Raw genomic sequence first — 16,495 nt, forward strand, 5'->3', positions numbered from 1 at the left:
TCCCCCTGTGCGTATTTGGGCCACTTCCTTGTGGAATTGCAAATACAACACACTATAGTCATCATACGTTAGACTATGTATTACGGGCATTATGAATGAAAAGATGCTTGGCCTCACTAAATGCAAATACAATTATAATAATCATAAAAATAAAAGTGGCTTGGCACTGCAGAAATTAAAAGAAGGTCTCCCCTCCCCACAAAACCCACATTCCACTTTTGTTCCTAAAATGCCGGTTGTTCAGACTGCAGTGATAATTGCCTGTTTGCATGTAATGATGCCGTTTTCCCCCTTAATGTACACTACTTGAGAACAAGGTCAATAAACCTTGTTAAAGGCATTCGTTTCCTTGCCGTAATTCCTCCCTGTGTTTACAGATATTGGAAAATAAGAGGAGAGGGAACCCAGTGGGTGCATGGAGAACTAGCAAGGACAAGCCCTGATTCCCATTTGAGCACTGCTGTGCCTGGAAGGAAAATCTGCAGACTGGGCGACTGCCCGCTCTGACGACTTGGCTGCAGCATGCAGAGGTCTCGAACCAGTCCTGCAGCTTCAGGGGAACCCCGGTCTCAGGCTAGCCAAGGTTCTGGAGGGTACGGAGTGGTGGTGGTGGACAGAACTCTCTGTGCCCCTCAAGGCTTGTCCTACAAGCTGCCCAGCACCCCAAAACTGAGCTAAACGTTTGCCTTCGGGCCCAGTGAAGCCCTCTGTCCCACCCTTGGCCACTGGGAAGTTCAGCTGCTGATGCCGTCTCAGGGAGGGAAGCATGAGCCAAACGGTCCGTTCCCTTTTTCCACACTGAAGCTCTTTCGAGCTCAACTTCTCCCGTTCTGAAGCCTAAAGAATCTCAACGGATGCCAGCAGCCACCTGGCAGAACCGCTCGGTCCACTCCTTGCATTATGAGATGCCCCCAATATTTTCCTAAAAGGGAAGCCGTTTGGTTCCCTTGGATGAGAAAACGTGCAGGGGCTCAAGGGGACGGGCAAAGCGGCAGCGTGGCGGGTAGCTCAGGACCCAGGCCCCGGATGCGTGCGGATCTCGCCGAGGAGAAGGGAACCTGTCGTGCTAGTGCAGCAACGCACGCCTCATTAATCCTCCGGTGTCAGTTATGGCGGTGATATCGTAGCCGCCCGGGCGGCTCTGGTATCACTCTTGTATCTGGGGGAGGGAACATGGCTGGGGTCGCGTGAGGGGTCAGGCCTGCTGAGAATGAAAGGTGGTGGTAACGAGATTGGGGTGGCGGGAGACGTGTCAGGACAGGGACATCTGACAACGGAATGCCAGCCAGACACGTTTCCCGTTGACCTGCCTGGGCTTCCTCCCACGGTTGTGTCAGATTCGGTCGCGCCAGCCCCCTGGATGCGCGAGGGCGGCAAGCGCCGCTTAATGCAGCATCCTCTCCGGGTCTCGCTCACACGAGGCCCTTCTCCTCCTCCTCCCCCACTGCTCGCAAAGTCAGCCAAATGAGCAATGAGGGCTGCAGCCAAGCCTGGCAAGGGATTTCAGTTGCGGCGCCGCAGGCAGGAAACCCACCCGGCGGCGTCTCCCAGCTGCACCGGCACTGCGGCCTGCAGGGAACGGAGCCCGGGACACACCTGTGCAAAGGAGGCCGGCGCTGGCGCTGGCCTAACCCATCCTGACTTTCTGGTCCGGTGGCCAGCAGGTTGCCCTTTGCTCCTCCCAAAAAGCATCAGCAAAGGCAGCCCCAGACAGACCAAGGGAGTAAATGTCGTTGCGGATGTTGAAAAGGCCAGATCATTTGATCTTGATGGGCATCTCTCCTGCTTGCAATCCAGCTTTAGGAAGCAGAGTGAATTGTTTTTTCTCCATGGGCTTCTCTCTCTCTATAGGCCACGGTTTGGGCATTTCCTTTTTTAAACGTGATGGAAATTTGTGCAAATCCGGCTTCTTGTGTAGGGTTATGTGAATCGCACAAAGCACGGTATTTTGTGTGCATCGGTGCCCAAACCTCATGTGGTCGTTCTACAGTTGGCATAAATCCCACCAAGGACCATGTGCTTTTGGGTGCCAGTTGCCACAAATCACCCAATTTAAGGCATATATCTTGGTGGTTTAGGTTTGTTGATTGTGCGATTGTGCAAAATAGCAGTCGACGCTCATACGCTCATTCAGCTCAGCACCAGTTCAGATCGGGCAACCCAGAACTGAGGAGTGGGGGGCAGATCATAAAAATTCACCAGATTTTCCCTCTCTGGTGGATTCTCACACATCCCTAATTACCTGGGATTCGTTTGCTGTGCATGTGAAGCTGTTTGGAGCTCCAGCGGCCTGTGGAACTACACAGTGTGTGGCACAACAGAGGGCCCAGGCCAGTCCCAATGTGAGGGCCGGGACATGGGTGGTGGGCACTCCGGCTAAGATGCTGGGGCCAGGGGGCAGATGCTGGGTGGAGACCTGTACCAGGTTGAGGGGGCCGGGGCACAAGGCCCAGCTTTGAAAAGTCCAAGGTCAACAGCCAGCTAGATCTCAAGGTCCAGGCAAAACAATGCCCAAGGCCAAGCCATGGCTCCAACCAGGCCCTGCTCCCTTCCACCCTTCCTGACCTTGCCTCACCCCAAATGGGACTGTCCTACCGGTACCTCACCTTGGCCATCCATCAAGCCCAGTCTTGTTGGCACTGACTGGCAGCAGCTCTGATCACGCCCTAACCTTTCAGCTGGAGAAGCCCAGGTCTGGACGGGAGCCCTCCACCTGCTGTGCAGTTCCTGCCCAGAGAAAGTCCCTTTGGAATGATTATTTAACAAAACGTAGCTGGTGGACAGAACTTGCTGAGAGTGTTGGCAGTAAATTAGCCAAGAAGCATCATAAATCAACTTGTGATCTGCAAACCTGAGCACAATGTACCAGCTGCGTCTGATACGGTGGCCCACTGGGCCCAATAAACCCCCCGTTTCTGCCATCTGCCTCAGATTGCCGCTCCTGAGCACTTAGAAGGCCCACGCGCCCATGGCTGGTGATCTGCGTTTAACTTGAGGGTCACAAGAGGATTCTCTTCTCTGTCACTTCTCCAAGAAACCGAGCACCGTTAAACGCTGCCCTGATACCATCTCTGTTCCAGGACAACAGAGGAAGCTACTTCTTGAATTTGCTATCTCCTAATAGCTACTCTGCTCTGGCAATTAAAACAGTGGGGCAGGGCGGGGTGGGGTGGGGACAGCCTGTGTGCGTGTGTTGACGGCGAGCAGCTAATAACATATTTCGCAGGCTCTGAAGAAGCGGGCTTTTTGCAGTGGTGACTCAGAGAGGGGCAGCCAGAGCACGGCTGAGCGAACAAAGGTCTGACCGATTTTCCAGCAAGGGTTTTCCCCACAGAATGAGGTGGGCAGTCAGAGACGGCAAGTGACTTGTTCAGCCGCGCCTGGTTCCAAAAGGGGCATCCTGTGGATCTACTGGCTCCGGTCACAGGTCCATCTTGCTTGGCATCCAAAGGCCCTGGGATGTCCTGCTGGTTTTGCCACAGCTGCCAACCAGCCGGAGTCGTGCCGCTCAGTAAGAATGTCATCTTCCTGGCCGGTGGCCAAGCCTGGAGGGCGCCAGCCAAGGAAAGGAGCTATGGCAGAGTTTTCACTATTAGTGCGCAGCAGTGACGCCTTCTGCGAGGTACAGGTGGGACCATCTTTGATCCCAGGAGCTGAGGTCGCAATGAATTCGCCCTCAGAGGTGGCACAGGTCTCTCTCAGTAGAGATGCAGAGGGATCCAAAGCTCCGCCCGCCAAACCACTGGGAATCTTATTCAGCAGACTCTCAGCCTTCAGCGACTTCTGCAGGCACCACATCTGTAGTTGAGGCACATACATAGGGACTAGGAACTTGAGCCTTGCTTTGCAGAGTAGAAACTTTCAGGCTGCTTGGCTGTGGTTGTAGGGCTGCATTGACTTGGGGGTGGGGGGGGGTGAGTAGGCTTGGGGTCGAGCAGATAAGAGGCTGTTTCTAGAACCTCTGGGTATCAAAGTGTCTGATGGAGTCCACAACATTTGGCCTCGGGTTCCCCCCTTGCAGAACAGCCGTCAGCTGGTCTGCGGTTTTGTCGCTGGTGTTTTGGCTCCGGCTGAGGGAAGAGGAGGGGGGTAGAGGGGGCTTGGATAGCAGGCATCCTGTTGGCCAGTGCTTTTGCTCCGAGCTCTCTGAGCGAACCGCATACCTAAATGGTGCTCTCAAGCAGGGCCGGCAGCGATTCAAGGGTGCAGACGTCTAGGTAGCTAAAGCAAGTCTGCTTGCAAAATGAATTCTGTCTAGCACACCCTGAGCAGCAGGGGAAAAGCAAGGCTGAGGTGGCCTGCATATTAACTCTCGTACCTCAGTGTGCTGGATGTAGTTCCAACTGGCAAAATGGAGCCGATCGTTGTAGCACAGACTGAACCTCTTTCCAAGGTATTGCCTGCAGAGAGCTCAGCGAATGCACGCGGCACGTACTCTGTGTTCCAGAAAGGGCCAACTAATGCAGGCAGCAGGTCCAGCGGGGGGGGGGGGGCAGAGCTGCTCGAGGACCGAGCTGTGTGTCTCACACACCCTGCCTCCCCTCCCCAAAGCTTCCCCACCACTCACAGGGTCAAAAGTCACAGCTAGAGCTGAACCAAGTTCCAACGACCAGCAGGGTTGCCTTCTCTGCAAGGAACAGTGTGGTGCCATTTTGTCTTTCGTCATGGAGAGCGAGTCACCTGGAGCTGTCCCGGGATGCTAGCAAGGTAGCTTTGCAAAAGCCAGTCGAGGAATCTGTGTGTCTTTCTCCGTGGAAGAAATTGCAGCCCTCAAGAATGAATATGACTCAGAGAAAAGACCGAACCCAAGAAAAGACCCCATTCCCCACAACCGGCCCTGTTCTGAGCAGCAGGGCATTTTTCAGTCTTCCAAGATGCATGAATGACCCAGCTATGGGTCCTTCTGTTTCATGCCATCATGGCCTGTACCCTGAGGCTGCCTTTTGAGCTTGTGTGGAGTAGTGGTTAGAGTCAAGTTAAGACTGGGGAGATCCGTGAAGCTCCCTGAGTGATTTGGGCTGCTCTCCCTCCCTCCCTCCCTCCCTCTCAGTCCAACTTTCCTTGCGAGGCTGTATTAGAGACAGACCGGATGGGAGTAAGAACCTCGTAACCCACAACTGCCTTGACTCGCTTCCTTTGTGCCCCCAGCTTCCACTTGACAGTATTGTGTGTCACTGCAGCTTGTCTTACTCTTTTACTCTTGTGCAATGGTTCGGAACCATCCCCTCTTTTTCTTCCCCACACCTCCCCCTTGGTGTGTGAGGTATTAAAAGATGGCCGGCAATGCAGATTTTCCTCTCCTGTTAAAAAGAAGATCTAAGGAGGAAACTGGGAGAAAACACATCTGTGGGGAAGAGGTTGAATGTTGCCAGAGCGCCCGGTCCCAGTCCAAGCTGGGGTTGCAGAGTAGCCCTGTTGGATGCCTAGTGGGCCAGGCGGGAGAAGGCAATGCACTCTCTGCATTGTTCCACCTTCCTCAGACCCTCAAAGGTGGTCTTCATCAAATGCTTGGGAGTGAGACGGATGCGCCCTTTGGGGTCCATTCTGGCAGTAGCTACTCCTTCAAGCCAGGGGGCCATGACTCCTACTGGGGCAAAATATGGAGACATGTCACTTCTAAGAGGAGAGGCCAACCACGGGGGAGCGTTCCTCCCACAACAGCTTCTTCTCCCATCCTTCTGGGCTGTAACATCCACCAGAACTGGATGCCGGACAAGACATTTGTCCTTTGTCACTTTTCTTGGCCCTTCATGGCGCCATAATCTGGACACAGCAAGGAAATAATTGTACGAGAACAGCCTGTCGTTAGGAGGAGATGAGGGAAACAGAAGGCTTCGCACTGATCCTGATAAGCCCGGCACATCAGCTGTAACTTGGCAGTGCCAGCCATCTCTCGTTTTGGCTCGGGAGGGAGTACGGGGTTGCCAAACAACCGGTTTTGGCTTGGATGTCCTGGAACCGAGTGGCCTTGTCCCCCCTCTGATCCCAGAGAGCTCCCTGAGTTCAGTCCCAGCCTCACGTCCTGAGCTTCTTAATTCCAACCCCCAAATCCAAGGCATGGCAGCAACAAGGGCTCCAGGTCTGCAGCTGAGCAATCTCTTTGCGCAAAAAAGGTTGCCTATCCAACCTCTTGGCACCTCCACTAAAAAGGAACTCAAATCTTGGAGAAAAATCTGTGTGCATCACCCCCCCCCTTTGTGTTGAGCTCAGCCTGAATTACCTCCTGAAACGGTACTGTGAAGGCTCAAAAGGTTATAGCAGAGGCAACATAAACCCAAATGCGCACTGTTTCAGGACTTGGCAGCACGGAGCACGGGGGCACCTCACTGTGGGCTTGCACCGCCAGAACTTTAGGAAAGGCGGCTTGAAAAACCGTACTTCTTTCAGCCAGTGAAGCAGAACTAGAGTGCCCATCTGGGTCTCCAAGTTCCCAGAAGGCCACTGCCCCTTTCCTGACGCAGCCTCTCTCCAGCCACCAATGGTTCAGTGTCTTCCCAGCAGTCGCAGAGGGAAAGTTTAGAGAAAACCTGAAAAGTCAGCCTACAGTTTACTTACCAACAGAACCGACCTTAAGCTAAAATGGCCTAGTGGGTGTTGTGATTTGAGCTCCACCCCTTTCACCTGTAGCCCCACCCACTTCTGAGATCCCTCCCCCCCCAGCTTCTTTGAAGCTGAAGAAGATCCAACCGCCCTGCAAGGTATGTGACTTGCAAATTGTCCCTTTTGATGTATCCTATTCAAGACAGCCGGGAGGCTAACAACTGGCAGTGCGGCCATCAGATTGTACTGTGAATAGTGCAAGACGCCCAGGTACCCCCATCAAATATCTCCCCTTCTGCACACTCCCTTCTGACACCGACGTACATCTTGCCGACGCATCCGTGCATCCTTTCCTCCTCCCCGTTTAAGACAAGGCCCCAAAAGGTGGGAGGATGAGCTTCTCCTGGTCAGGACTGCTCTGTCGCCGCTTTCTCCGGAATAGCTGCCGTTGTCTCTGAAATTCCCCCAAATGCAACGGAGGCTAAAAATAAACAGCAGGGTTGGGGGGAAGAAACCCATCAGTTAATTAGCAGATGACTCTGGCAGCCTTCCTTGGCTGCTGCTGCTTCTGAAGTCTTCCTTCAGAGAGATGGATGTGGGTGTGACATTTATGCCCCTCTGAAGAGAGCTCTCGGTTGCCGGCTCAGCATAAATGTTAGAGATGTCTAAAGAAACGTTGGCTAAGCCCCTGCAGTACCTGGGGCAGCCTTCCCTTGCCTGATTTACCGGACTGCAATTCCCATGATGCCCAGCCGGTATGGCCAGCGGACGTCTCCCCGGGGGTGAGCCATGAGGCTTACCTGCCCAAGGCGGGGCCAGTGCGGGGCTGCTTCAGGGGGTCTCCTGACCCCCTGCAGGCAAGCCAGGCGCACTGGCAACGAGACTTGCTTTATCGCAGAGCACCACCGGCTCCAGGTTTTCGATGGAGCTGGGCTTCCATTCCCTTCCTGTGTCGAAACTCCTCGAACTTTCCATGAAATATGACCCAGCAAAAGTGCCTGTATTTCTTGTGCATGTGAAACCGTCTGCGCTTGCGCACTCTCCGTTTATATGCTTTATTGATGCTTTTTACTCTTTCATTAGAGGTCTTTTTACAGCAAATGCTCTGCAAGGATATTGGCTATAAACTAAGAACAGTAATGAGGGACTGTTTTTGTTTCTTTGGTCCTGTTGATTTATTATTGTAGATGTTCTTTGTCTGTTATTATCCTTTATTTAATTAACTTTATTTCAACATTAAATATGGTTCATGGAGGAAAACATTACTGGGCCTTTTAATAGTGTTGCCAGAACAGATAAGTTGGATTTGTTTCATGGCTTGGATCCTGGGATAGTATTTTTGTCATGTGACTTGTGGTTGGTAATTGGTTCTAGGTGGAAAAGAGCGTCTGTCGGCCAGTTCAGGACTGCACCAGGAGACCTGTGAAAAGACTCTCTTTCCAGGATAACACCAAACATCATTGAAGATACATTGGAGTGGTCTTTGGGTTTATCCAATGTTAGGCCTACTTAGAACATCCCTATTAAAGTGAATAGATCTACTCTTGAGTTTTGTATCTACCGTGTTTCCCTGACAATAAGACCAGGTCTTATATTAATTTTTGCTCCAAAAGACACACTAGGGCTTATTCTCAGGTGATGTCTTACTTTTTTCATGTGCAGCAATCTACTTTTATTCAAATACAGTCACGCCATCTTCTGCTGGAACATCGTCATAACTCTCCAAACCCCAAATTGTGCTGCAACAGATGTACTAAATGTGTCCATCTGGCTGACGATCTTAACTGGGGCTTATTTTGGAAGTAGGGCTTATATTACAAGCATCCTGAAAAATCATGCTAGGGCTTATTTTCCAGGTAGGCCTTATTTTTGGGGAAACGGGGTACTTTGTTAGCAATGCCAGTGCTACCCATTTGAATGCCTCTAAGAATGGCATCCTAGAGCTCAACAGTGATGTATAGTCTTTTCCTCTCTCAAGTCTATCCTGTAGTAAGTTATTCTCGGGTGCCCATCTGGTCCTGCCAATCTGATTCTGCTCCTGTTTTCTCTCCCAGCATCATTGGATGGGCATCACAGTTTGATCTGAATCTTTACGTTGCAGTTCTCTGAGTGACAAGTCCAATCCAACATGGTTGTCAGATTCTCTGCTGAAATCATGGTTAATTATTTCGACAGTGTTCTCACAATTCACTGTGCTTGTAGCACAATCAAAACAGGAGATAAGATGATCCTGGCAGGCTTTGTTTTTGACAAATCCGAACTGGCTTCTAATTACTGCATCGTTATCACGATGCTGACAAACTGACTTTCAACTATCATTTGTTCTAGGATCTTCCCTAGATGCCAAACGGAAGTGTGCCTTTCCTAGATCAGCCTTCCCACCCCCCTGCCCCCATTTGCAAGGTTGGGACATCATTTGCTTGTCTCAGCTAGGTGACAATCCACTCATTTTCCAGAATTTCTCAGTGATGCACACTCCCCACACCCCCATTAAACTGTTCATTCCCAAGGGATTCAGTCCAGGGTGAAATCCTACAACCAGAAGTCTGTCTGAGATGTAGAAATGACTCGTCATGGTCAGGTTGAAGGGACCTGGATCCTAATAACCTTGTGCCACTGCTGTTTTTCAGCCATTCCTAACAGTCACCTCCAATTGATTCTCAGGCCAGCGCTAAACACAGGGCTAATCCTGCTTCTCTCCTCCAGTCCTGAGCAAGAACAAGACCTTAGCAAAGCCATCTGACTGAGCTTCCGACTGCTCAGCAAAGACAAAGAGAATGGATCCCTTTTCACCAAACAATTTCCTTCCAAGCTGAGGAAAGGTAATTCAGCCAACGCCAGAGACAGGGCTGAATGCAGACCGTTGAAGATGAAGCTAAATGCAAAGAATTCTTGCAAGTGTATGAGGATATAAGAGGAGTGGCGGAAGAGGAACTTCAGTGCCCTCTGCCATTCCGTGCCCCTTCCCACAGCTAGCCAGATCACGCTTAATTATGCAAAACAGCAAGATAAAATATGGAATAAATTATGCCAACAGGAAAACATATGCAGATGGACGTGAGTTTGTCAGGGTCCGGGAATCTGTTTTTCTTGGCTAGCCAGCTGGTTTCGTGGGGCAGAGAATTTTAATTCCTTTCTGGAATTCACACAACCCTGACCAAAGCTTTCCATGTGACAGAAACAACCACATTTTAACAAAGCACCTTTGTTTGCTTGTTTCTGCTCAGCCTTCCAGATGAGGGAGTAACAATGGAGCATGGCCCTTCGGAGAGAACCCTTTTCAAAACAAAATGCATTTTTCCCCACGACGTATTTATGAAACTAACAATTTTGCACTCGTGAGACTCTGTCACTCAAATGTGCATCGGGAAAAGCTGAGCAAATGGCTCCCCCCCCCACCCCCCATCAATGACTTCCTAAAGAAGGGATGGGAAGTGCTGCGCACTGAGTTTTGGAAGAGAGCAGAGGAGAATATTTTACCAAACAACACAGCAATCAAAACCCTTTCAAGCATTTTGGAGGAGTTGTTTTTTAAATGCTGCCTGTATAGACATGGCTCACAGTTTGTCAGAGGGTTTTCTAAAGATCTGATGTGAGTTTTCAAGCTCTCAGGAACGAGGTAGTTTCCGAGTTAAATATAGGAGCGCAGCTCGCAAGAAGCTATTCCACATGGACTTCTTGTGAGCTCAAGGAAGCTCTCTGAGATGACATTTCCCACACTCCACCCGCACACACACACACACACACCCCTTTCAGAAAAGGCCTCTGCACAAAGCCCACACCAAACTGTCAGATATCCAAGCTGTAAATCTCTACCATGCTTCCATCAACCGAAGTTATCAAATCAGAGTGAAGCTAACCTGGAGGATGAATGGACCAGTCCCTCGGTGACTTACTGATGGGCCAGTCTGAATTTCCCATCTCCAGCAAAAACTTTGCTGGCCACAGAAAGAGAGGCACTGTTTTTGTCTTGTGTCTACTGGACAAAGCATTTATACAAAACTCTTCCGCTCTCTGGGGGTTCAGGGACCACTCTTGGAGTGGTGTTGATGAGTACTCCAATAACCTTGGTCTCCTTGGAGTTCTCATTTTATTTTTAAGAGCAACCGATGATGTCTCTCTTCTTGGTTCTTTAATCAAATTGGAGAATATCACATTGGAAAATGGAATTCATCTGATGGTCTTGTCCAGCCTGGAAGCCAGCTAACCCATTTCCTAGGCTGCTTGGCAAAAATGCCAACTCGCTCATTGAGGAGTTCAAAGAGAGCTGCATGAAGCTTTCAGGGGAAAGCACTGCAAACAGCTTATAACAGCCCTCTCCGACCAGGGGATCTCCAGATCGACTCGACTACAACTCCCATCATCTGGGGACGATGGGGCTGTAGTGCAGCACATCCAGAGGGTGCTTCAGTGGGGAAGGTGGATACAGATCATTCCTAAATCTCCCCACCCATCTTTCCCCCCATCCAACTGCCTCCTTTCCCCTTTTCTTCTCTCCTCCACCCCAAAGCACCGCCACGTCATTCAAGCTGTGACCCAAAGCTGAAAACCATCATTCAAGTCACTTACAAACTGCTCGCATTTAAATTCACGTCCACTTGGGGTTTTGTTTTTGCTCTGTTCATCTTAAAGAAACTGTCTGCTAGGCTTGCTGTGCAGATTAGATCATTGCTGAAAGATCTTCTTCTCTTTGTTCACACATACAAATGGGGCATTTTCAGCTCCTGAACATTTGCGTTCCCAAATCCTCTCATCATTTGTCGCTTTCCTATTTGGCACCTTTGAGAATCCTTTTGTTGTGTGCCTTTCTATCTGCAGCTGATTCGAGGCAAACGACCTTTGGGTGGCAAAGCGAACGTGACTCGACTTCTCCTCCGGTGCTTGCTTATTAACATGTGCTTAATTGCCTTTATAGACCAGCTTTCTTCCAAAGAGCTCACCCTCACAACAGACGGCCCTGCAAAGAAGGTTAGGCAGTTCGGCTGAGAGCCAATAACTGGTGCAAAGCAAAATTCCCAGCTAAGAGCCAGGAAAACCTTCCTCATGCAAAGCATGTATCCCATTGCAATTCCATGGACCCCCTCCGAGGCGCCGTTCCAGCAGCGAGCCCCTTTTGCCAGTGGCAGTTCGTTTGCTGATTGCCTGCAGCTTTTTGGGGTGTAGCCCCAAGGAAGGAGCTGTGCAGGGTTGCTCCTTGGCCTTCCTTGGTGATACTCCGTCTGACCCTTGCTAGCGAAGTCTCTTTGCAGGCGATCTCCTATTGTGGAGGGGGAGAGAGAGAGAGAGGGAGGGGGGGAGAGAGAGAGAGAGGGAGGGAGGGAGGGAGAGAGAGAGCCCTTAAATATTTATGCCAGATGAGTATCTCCTGGCTTGTCTTACAGCTTTAGTCTGATGGAGAAGGGAGTCCTTCTAGAGTTTGACCAGCCCTCAGGGACCAAGAACAGCCAGTGTTTACAGTGGCTTATGCTGCTGAAGCGAAAATGGAAGTCAAGAGCAAAACTTTAAAGAATGCTTCCCTGTCCCAGGGCTTCCCAGATGTACCGGACTGTAACTCCCAACATTCCCAGGCACAACGGCCATTCTGCACTTCACCGCTAAGCCTGTTTGTTCTCCTGAGAATGCAGGAAGAGCTCTTCCCGATCAGGCCCAGGTCTACTCTAGTCCAGGATTCTGCTTGCACAGAGGTCAGCCAGCTGCCACAAGTTCCCTCAAGCAGGGCGCAATCGCAACACTATAGCAGTCAAACAATACACGAAACAAGCACTTTCCCCTGCCCAGCATTCCCATCAACTGGTCTACCGCCTCTGGCACTGCAGGTGGCGTAGAGCCAGAGGGACAAGGAACCATGGAAAGCTTTCTCCTCCATGGCCTCTTTCTTTCCCGCCCCCTTTGAAAGCCATCCAAGATGGCAGTCTTCACCGCATCCTGTAGAAGTGAATCCCACAGTTTAACGGAGTGCTGCATGGGAGCAGAGGCAGGGATGGACGGAAAGGGGGTCAGGCAGCAGATGGCCAGCCGGGAGCTGAAGTGCAAAGACTGGGGAGGGCGACAGCTGGGTGAACACACAGAGCAGCTTGCCCGGACTGGCCCCGAGAAGGGCAGGGAAGAAGCAGCGACCAGAAGAATCCGAGCTGGCAAGACGCGCCGAAGCTGGCTGGGATCACCAAAGGGAAGGCACCATGTCAGCCACTGCCCCTCGGGGGCCTTGATATTAGAAGCTGAGCCCGTGCCTGTGACCTCAGAAGTCAGGGACTCATCTGCCCTTGTCCAGGTGATCTTGCTTCCAGTTCTAGCTCCTCCGCAAGTTTCCAGCATTCGATGACCCGTTCGGGAGACTACCTGGGCAAGGCAAAGCGGCCAGGCCTCTGTTAGGGTAAGAGCTGTCCCTCTCCTGAGGGGAGCTAACGAAACAAAATCCTTTGAGAGGGGCCAGCTGGGTGGAGCTGGGGGGCTCCATTGGCCTAGCAAAATCTAAAGCAGCTCCCTGACTGAGCCCGCTGTGGATCACAGAATCCCCAGTGCTCTCTCCAAACTGCAAACTCTGATGGAAGGCCTGAGTCTCAAACTTTGGCAGCCACTGGGGTTCACGGTGGGAACTCTGGGCTGGGTCAAGAGATGCCCAGCAGTTCGGAGCACGTGCTCTCAAGCTGCAGCTTGGCCCGGCGTTCGAACCTCTTCATCTGAAACGGTGCTAAAGGGCCCCACAGTTACTGCGGAAGCAACCTTGCAAACTCTCCACCCGATTGTCCCTCATTCTCCCGTTTGCTGCCACTTCGTCACTGACCGCCGCCAACTGTATTTCCGTTTAAATGATACCGGTTATTTCCAAATCCGAATCTATGTATATCGTTTAGCGCACGGTAGTTTATGCAACTCAGTCCGCTCCGTTTGTGGAAGGGTTTTTCTGCTCTTGGCGGCGGCCTCGTGAATTAGATTTTCCTGTCTCGCTTTTGCCCCCTTGGGGGATTTAATTTTTTTATTTATTTAAAACATTTCTATGCCGCCCCATTTGCCGAAGCCTCGGGCGGCTCACAAGCCTTGGGGATCAGTCTCACGCATCCTCTTCTCCTCGTTACCTTCTCCTGGCCTCTCGTCCTTCTCCTGGGCATCTCTCTGATGCCAGCACCATCCTCTTCCTTTCCCCAGCCTGCTCGCGCGACTGCTCGCTTCTTCTCTTCCAACGCGAATTTCCATGTGTGTGTCAGACACAGGCTCACTGCTTCTCCCGCGGCTGGCTCCCCTCGCCCTGTAAAATTTATTCTGAGAATCAGCCTTCTCCCCGCCGTGCACTGCTTGGCTGTAAATCTGATAGATAAAGTGGGTCAGTGCGTATGGAGGGAGACGGCCTGGGGAACGGAGCTTAGGGGTGGCGATTGGCGGAGCAGAGCTTGTGGGCAGTGCATCCGGAAGCGGGGTAAAGATGCCGAAGCGAGTGGGCCGCTGTTAGCCCATTTCACTAGTAACATCCAGCTGAATGCAATGAATAGGTCCCCAAAGTTCATTGCCCTTTGTGTAGGAAGAAGCCAGACAGAACTTTAATGAGGGTGATATCAGTAACAGCCTCAGTGGATGTACAGGAATCTTGTTTCTGCTCGCCAAACCTGTGAGCTTGCCCTCTTAGCAACCCTGAGCGTGAACTGGGGAGTGCGTCTTCCAGAAAAGTGGCAAACTTCGAAAACTGTGCCTGTGTTTATTTTGCATGAATTTCCCCGTTCAGTTTTCGGCAAATGTTGATGATGTCTTAGTGCAAACGGGCACTTGCACCCACGCACGAGTCTCCTGGAGCAGGATTAATGTGTTAGCACACGGGAAAATTTGCGCAAGCTTGGGCGTTCTTTGCAGAAAGTTCACATTCGCTGGCTGTGCATTTTCCCCGTTTCCCCTATTTGCTGAAAACACGCAATAGTCACAACAGGAGTACAAATTGAGGAAAGATGGAAAATGCCGTGGATGCACGGAGAATCTTGGGTGAGCCCAAAGACTGCTTTTTCACCTGTACTTTTGCTCTCTTGACAAATGAAATCTACAAAAGTTGTTACGAAGTGCAAACTTCGGAAGAGTGGCATCCAGAGTTAAAACTGGTGCTTTTCATACTGCAAACGAGGTTGGCTGTCTCTGCTTTAAACCCCATCTAGAAGGACTGGAGACTATCAGATCCAACCCCTCATGCATTTTGAGCTGGACTCCTGGAGTTGACTGTCGCTAGTAAACCATTTCAAATTGCTCTCATAGATTGATGCTAGGTTTACCTTTTGTGATTGCAAAATGTCTGTTAGGAGACAGAGTGGGGATGGTTGCATTGTGAATCGTAAAGCGCCCCTTCATTTCTGTGCCTTGATTTCTCATTCAAGATAAACTCCCCCTAAGTCCTCATTCGGGCCTTCTACTAAAGCCAGGCTTTTATTCTGGCTCTGCAGACTCCACGGGTTAGATATTCTGATGTGTAAAAGGAGGAACGAAACCCATTTCCTCCTGCCTGTCAATGGCATGGGGTGATAACATGCACTTGGATGGAAGGACAGAATAAATTTTGCTCTCCTGGTGACAGTTACATTGGATTCTGGTCTGTAACAAGCTATGAAGATAAGATATTAAGTATCTGAGTGGAGCATATTATTCGATCTGTTTCCCCCAAGTTCTCAGTACTGTGAATCGCTTGTCTCTCTCGGACTGGCATTGAGGTTCAAATATAATTTCACCATTTCAGTCTTTGTTTAAGAAAGGTGAAAGAGGTCATTAGACTTTCTCTCTCTCAGCATTAACCAGCAGGATTCCCTTTAGCCATACATTTCCTGGATCTGCTTTGCTTAGCGGGAGCTGCAATTGGCAGCCCCTGTGTCTTGGGGACCATTTGGCGCAGGAGATGGCATGAACTGTATTCACAGCTTTAGAAACCAGCCGGGTTTGGGCTCTTTCTTTCGATCCCGACTTCCCCAGGATCAAGTCTTTCCTACTGTGTGAACTTCCTAGCAATCAAAGGATATTTGAGCTGACAATTGAACTTCCACAGAATCCCCCAGAGTAGGCAGCCAATTCATTTGGAACTGTTCCTGGCTTGTTCTCCTTATTAATACACCCCTTGAGCAATTTTCTAAGGACTGGCTAGCATATCCTGCATTAAAAAGAGCTCCTTTCCCCTTTGATTTATGGAGAGAAGCCCAGTGCCGGGAGGCACAGCACCGCCGCAGAATTCATTCGCTGCAACATGGATTCCCTGGCTAGTTCCCTCTTCACTGCAGAGCCACCTTCCCCCCCGTCATTCACCCCAGGTCACAGTCCCACACAAAGCGAGGTGCCATTTCGAGCCCATTGATGTCAGTGGGACGACATGAGCTCGGGGGTCAGCGGAGCCCCGTTCGGTTCTGTGGGCCAAAGTGAATGGGAGAAAGGAACAGATCGCGTAGTATTAGTGGATCACCCCCGCCTGCAGGTTCAATCTTCCACTGGAAGGGGAAGGACAAGGTGGTCAGCTTTGGCCTGGGCTAAGGTCAAAAGCTGGGGGCATTGCTCGGACAAGGTGGTCAGCTTTGGCCTGGGCTAAGGTGGCTCCCGTGTTCCTCTGGGTCACTGACCCCAGCGTGCCTCCTCCTGGGTTACTCAAGGAAAATTCAGCTCCATCTCATGCTTGGGTCGGATTGGCCTTCAGCTGCTTCCTGTACAGAGATGGCGGCTGATGCACAAAGAGACACAACAGCTTGCCTCCTCTGTCGCAGAAACTCACTCATGCCGAGGTGTGACAGGCGCCACCGAGGCTGCGGCAGCGTTGCGGAGACAGAAGGCTGGTGCCCACCGCGCCTTTGACTTCCGTGGGATGGAAGCGGCACGAGAGCAAACTCTTTCCTGCCCCTTTAGCAGATCAGCCGAAACTTGGCCAGACAGGTGCCCCCCCCCCCATGATGCCCATAAGTGCCACTTTGGGGGGGGGGGGCTTCCTTACAGCCGTCCTTTCAAGGTC

This window comes from Varanus komodoensis, unplaced genomic scaffold (genome assembly GCF_004798865.1).
Source record: "Varanus komodoensis strain SLA01 unplaced genomic scaffold, ASM479886v1 scaffold26, whole genome shotgun sequence".
In the NCBI taxonomy this organism is placed as follows: Eukaryota; Metazoa; Chordata; class Lepidosauria; order Squamata; family Varanidae; genus Varanus; species Varanus komodoensis.